The sequence below is a fragment of the Myotis daubentonii genome, chromosome 2, assembly GCF_963259705.1.
Source record: "Myotis daubentonii chromosome 2, mMyoDau2.1, whole genome shotgun sequence".
NCBI lineage: Eukaryota > Metazoa > Chordata > Mammalia > Chiroptera > Vespertilionidae > Myotis > Myotis daubentonii.
In genome coordinates this window covers 202372955-202379117 of record NC_081841.1, presented here as the reverse complement: position 1 = coordinate 202379117, position 6163 = coordinate 202372955, and the positions used below count along the sequence as shown (strand labels likewise).

General features: G+C 42.0%; 1 pseudogene; it reads right to left on the bottom strand.

The window, feature by feature from the left end:
• Positions 1–3536: 3536 nt before the first annotated feature.
• LOC132226792 (large ribosomal subunit protein uL22-like) lies at positions 3537–4008 on the bottom strand (annotated as a pseudogene).
• Between the last annotated feature and the right edge of the window lie 2155 nt (positions 4009–6163).

Sequence of the window (6163 nt, the reverse complement as noted above, 5' to 3'; positions counted from 1 at the left end):
TAACTTCAGGGGAAAATCCCTACCTGGGGAAACAACCTTTCTCAGAGACCTTGGTTAAAACACATAGTGCCAAGAAGGTGAGCAAACATATTAAGAACAGTATGCCATATATGCCAGGTCCCTTGAAACAGCAAGGATGGACTGGCTCCCGGCAAGTAATTATATAACACAATGTTGTCAAAAAGAGCTGAGCTAAGAATCAGGAATGAATTGTATTTTCTCGGTTCTATTGACTAGCTGTGCAACCACTGGCAAGTTAGATATCTTTTCAATATCCTTATTCTTACTCAAAAAAGGAAAATAACAGTGCTTGCCCTGCTCAATACATAGAATGGGAATAACCAGAAAAATGTTAATATAGTTAATATAATTATAGGTGATTTCAGGACAGTGTAAAAATGAAAAGAAATAATTAAGGACTTTTTTCTCCTATGAAACAACAATTTGAGCATAATCCAGAGTTTTTATATATTGACAAAAGGCATATACACCACACACAAAGGTCACTTTTCCCCCCTCTGAGAATATAGTAGTCTTCTCAATATGCTTCTGCCATGAGTTGTTCCTTTCTACCCTCAATCAGATCATAAAAATCTTTGGGACCCAGGAACCAACAAAACCAGAGTGATCATAGAAACCCAAGACTCTCTAGACGAGAGAGAGTGACAGTGTGAAGCCAGTGCAGACAACACAGCTGTACATACTGGCCAGTCAGCCATGTTGGCCAGTACGACTGCAGAGAATCATGTGCTTCTGAAGGCTTCAATGAGCACCCTGAAGGAAGCACAGGTTGGAATACCTCTGTAGTTACTGCAGTGGCAGAACACAGCCCAGCCCAGAAAAATGCTTGGTGCCCAGTGCTCACAGCCCATCAGATAAAAATTAGTGTGGCAGTTTTCCAGACCGGACAGTCTACTCTTCTCTGCAACAAAGCAATACAATGTATGCCTATGCAAGAGCAAAGGGACAGAGTTGGATGAAAAGGAAGAGAGCAATAGTAGCAGCAATAGCAGCAGCAGTTAAAGTAGAAAGTCTGAAATATTGTGAAATGCACTTAAAGGCAGGGGTACTCTGCACCAACCTTTTGGATAAGGTTCCAGAAGGATTAGTGCTGAGTAAAAAAAGAAAATCAGGTGCATGTATTTGTAGAATCTTAGTCTAGGTAGATGCCGTATAGGACCATGACCAAGACTAAGCTTCAGCAGCCCCTTAAGGAGACGACATTGGGAATTCCAGCAGCATCAAATCTGTTTTATGTTAGTGTACTAAGTTACGCACATGTCCACTTTTTGTTTCTTTTTAATTAAAGTGTTTGTTTTTATCATTTCAAGATTATACTTTTAAGTATCCATCGATCAAAAATGACTACATTTGAGTGATCCAACTAACATGCAGACAGGATTTTGGTGTCTAATGGATATTAACCTTGGAAGAGTCTGCAAACCTTATCGCTAAAACATTGAAAATCCAGCTGCAACCAGTACAGGACCTGTCTCAGGTGGAAGCATGCCAGAAAAGGTCATAGAAAAGCAAGGTGGAAAACCTGAAAGAGACAACAATGCAAGTTTCTGTTGCTAAAAATAACTTCTAACCATAAACGCAAGCAAGCATCTGTGAAGCTGGGTCAACACGCTGCCTCTTGTGCCTTCATCCACTTTGCTTCTCCTCTCACAGAGGCCCTCATGAAATAAAGCAGGTTAAACGTGTTGAGCAGTATGAAGGAAAAAACACATAACTAAGATTGTTATTATAGCTGTCACCCAAAGTAATCTTTGCCTACTCACTCCTTCTCCTTTGTCGTTTTACTGGTTTGTTAGTTCCTTGAGTGCTCATCCTTCTGCATTCAAGAACCATGACTCCCCAGAATGTGTGCCGAGCACTGTGCTTTTACAGAGCCCTAGTCCAGTGGTCGGCAAACTGCGGCTCGCGAGCCACATGCGGCTCTTTGGCCCCTTGAGTATGGCTCTTCCTAAGCCTTAGGAGTACCCTAATTAAGTTAATAACAGTGTACCTACCTATATAGTTTAAGTTTAAAAAACTTGGCTCTCAAAAGAAATTTCAATCGTTGTACTGCTGATATTTGGCTCTGTTGACTGATGAGTTTGCCGACCACTGCCCTAGTCAAACCCTCCATCTCATGAAGCTGAGAGGGTGGCGAGGAGGTAGAAATCGCATGCATAATTGTGTGTTTGTGGGTGAAGGATACACATATCATTATAAGCTGTGATATGTGTAAAAATGTTCAGGGCCCATGAGAGAATCTGAATAGGGTATCTTGTTTAGATTGGAGATCCGGGAAGCCCTCTCAGATGAAGTGGTTTTAATTTGAGACTCAAAAGACTGGTGGAAATGAGGTAAGTGTGGGGACAAAAACATTTCAATTATAGAGAACACTGTGAGCAAATACACTGAGGTGAAACTGAGCTGGCATATCTTCCAAAAAACAAGAGAACTCCAGTGTGACCCGAGTCCAGTAAATAGGAGGGTTGGCATGACCAGAGGAGAGGCTGGGGTGGCTCTGGGGTAAAGGGAGACTGGGCTGCTTGGGTTGCAGCAGGAGCATATTCAGCACTCAGATTTTCTCTTGTGGGATTCCCTAGTTCCTTGATCTTCACTCTTCTCTCCAGGGCATCTCTCACCTCTGCTCCATTCTCTTCTTCATGCCCAGAGTCTCCAACAGCTCTAGTTTCTGTCTGCTACCAGATTCCACTTATTTCTCCTTAGTATTTCATCCAAAGATATACATGAGAAAACAGCCTCGGCTGAAACATCATGATAAAAATATGACACTGAGGTGGCAACTAGAGCTGATGCTGAGCACAAAATGGCACTTGCCTGCCAGACAGGAGCACTTAGAGGTGGGTTGGGCTGCAGGGCGGGGGTGGGGGCCTAGGAGCGCGTGGAAGTTGGCCCCAATGCCCTGTGATGACTTTCCAAGTGCTCAAAGGCAAAATGAATGAGAGGGAGACATGTTAACGGGACACAAGTTTGATTTTACTTCTCCTAGCAGTAATGTAAGCTTGTCCCCAATTCATCACTCAGACAGTAGTCTGTCATACAAGCAAATGACAAAGGATTCTACAGCACTGTGTGTCACTGAGGCCTGTGTGGGGGGTGTGCTTGCTGGCATGAGCCCTCTGATTCTGTGCACCAGAGTTTGGGACCTGGGCAGCCACATCTCTAGGGCGTCAGTAGTGGACTTTCTGGTTTCCTTCAGTAATTCTGCTTATCCCAGAGGAAAGAGGTGCATCTGAAGAGGACTTTCTAGAGTTGTTGTTTTATTTCCTGGTGGACGTACTCTTAATCTTTTCGATTCTCTCTCCGTGTCTTGCCCCCACCCTGCCTCTGGGACTCTTTCCCCAGTTACCTCCTCCCTTACCAGGATATAAGCTTCTGTGGGAGGACTGGTTGGGAAGGTGGAGAGGCATTGAGGGAGGAGCAACTAGGGAGAAAACAAAACCTTTCCTTAAGGAAATTTTCAGTGGGGACTTCCAGGTTTTGTTTGATTTTATTTGAATTTTTACTTTTCCTGGTATTTATTTTATGCCGAATTTACTCCCAGGCCATAGTTTTTGTTTCTTCAGTTTCTTCTGGGATATACTTTCATTCTGTGCAGCCTCCTCTTCTGGTGTAGGAACAAGCTGCTCTTTTTCAGTAAGAATCCTTCCCATGTGGCAGGGGGAGCTCGGGTGTGGGTTCATCCACCCATGAGCTCTGTGGGTTCTGCGCTGCACCTTGGGAAGCTCTGTTCACCTGGGCGTGCTCCGTGGTCAGAGAATCTACATCTACACCCTTAAGTTCAGCATCACTCTCTGCATTGCTTAGCATGGGTGGCAAAAATTCCACATTATTTTTGGGCCACTGACCCTGCGTCCAGCCCCACTGTTTCTCCTGGGCACACTTACCAACTCCACCATTGTAAAGGCGGAATGGGACACGTTGCTTCTGTAAAGTGACATCGTTCAGATACTTGGTGACTGTCTAGATATACATACCCTTGATGGCTGGGCAATTTCATGAGTGTTCTTACAGTAGACACAAAGATTTGAACCTCTTGATTTGCATGATTTTGTACTGGGTCAAGTGAATAGCAACCATTTTCAGATGTCACCTCAGGCTGCTTTCAGGAAGAGGGGACTTCTGTGTTTTAAATCTATGCCCTTGACAATACTAATCCTAAAAAAATCCATCTATATAATCTCTACTGTTACTAATTTTTAAAATCTAGTCTCTAATGTTACTAATCATAAGAATTTTAAATGATTAAATAAGTACTCAAAAATTAGACAATAGGCCTGCCGGTGCAGCTCAGTGGTTGAGCGTCAACCTTTGAACCACTAATTAGACCAGGGGTGGGCAAACTTTTTGACTCGAGGGCCACAATGGGTTCTTAAACTAGACCGGAGGGCCGGAACAAAAGCATGGATGGAGTGTTTGTGTGAACTAATATAAATTCAAAGTAAACATCATTACATAAAAGGGTACAGTCTTTTTTTATTTTTTTTAGTTTCATTCATTTCAAACGGGCTGGATCCGGCCCGCGGGCCATAGTTTGCCCACGGCTGAATTAGACTATAGGGATGAAAAAGCAATTCTAAGGCATCTGAGCGCATTTACATTTTTGGAGAATTTGCCTTAAAACAATAATCAACTAATTATTAATATTGTTTGATTATTATCTAAAATTTCCCTTAGGAAACTGTAATCTCAGCAATCAGCAATTTTTGGAGTTTTTATAGAGACTGAATCAGCACTACATTCTTTTCTTTTGCCTGTCACTGGGTTATTTATATCTAAGGTGGAAGTAATAGTAGGTAGATCCCATAGGGGACCGCACATTAGAAATTATCCTCTTGGTTTAAATATGTGAGTTTAAATACAGCTCCAGGTGAGACCCTGGGGCCTTTGCAGCTAGTAGAATGTACAACCACCACTCACATTGCTGTTTTGCATATTCCACATTACTGTTTTCCAAATAAAACATGGGCCTCTGTAACAAACCTCTCATAGAAATAAAAGGAGAACTAATAAAAATAGTGTTTAGTAATATTATTCCCTGGCAGTATTTTTCTCTGAACTCACAGGTCCACACCACAGGCGAATGACAAGAAGCAAGAGTCAGTCCCCTGTAAGGAGAAATTAGCCACTAACCAGAACCCCTGGGAAGCAGTCCTGCTGGGCTACAAATGTGCAGAATTGGTCTAGTTAAATGGTCATTCTCGGTCTCATTTTTTAAAAAACGTTTTTCTTTTTCTTTTTCTAAAAAATCAGGGATAATAGCATTGGCTTGCTGCTTTCACAGTGAGTGGTTAACTACAGGGGTGGAAGAGTGATGAGAAAAATAGAGGGAATGAGCATCTGGTTGGGTCTGGGGACTAGCTTTTAGACTTACTCTGGAAAATAAGGTTGTCATAAATTCTAGACACTGAAAGAGTGAGGACGGCATGTAGCTTTCTGTTCTGTCACCTGCTGGTCCTTCTTTCCCTTTTGCGTCTCCTCCCACCTTTGTCTCTCTCTTGACAGAACTGATGCCAGGGATGGCTGGTTCAACCTCACAAAAATTGTTATGGAAAAGGCTACCCTCCTTCTTCAATGGAAATTCTTGACTTTTAGATCTACTTTTAGATGTTTGATTTTTAAGTTCACCAAGTCCTGTTCACAAAATATTGCTGATATTCTCAAAGCCTTACTACTTAAAAAAAAAAAAAAAGCGTAAGTAAAGATTTTCTAGGAATTCAGAACAAGGAAAAAGATCAGATTTTTATTTCGAAACACTCCAGCAGCCAAGAGTATTTGTGTAGAGGTAGAGCCCACGAAACCCATTTAGGAAGTTTGTAAAAACGTGAGTAATTATAAAAGGAATAATGGCAGTTAGGATGGAAAGGAGGAAACTAATTTAAGAGATACTTAAGGGGAGAACTATTAGGGTTATTGACCAAATGGATATAAAAAAAAAATCAAGGAAAGGAAAGCATTGGTGATGCTTGATTGCTTAGCTGAGTGGTCTCATTAAGCAAAATAGGTATACCAGTCAGAGAAGAATGGATCATGAAATGCTAGCAAACAAGCCCCAAATCACAGAGGCTTAAATTGGCAAATGTCTGTTTCTTGTTCAGGCAGTTTCCTGGGTGTTTGTGCCTCATAGTCATTCAGGGACCCCAGC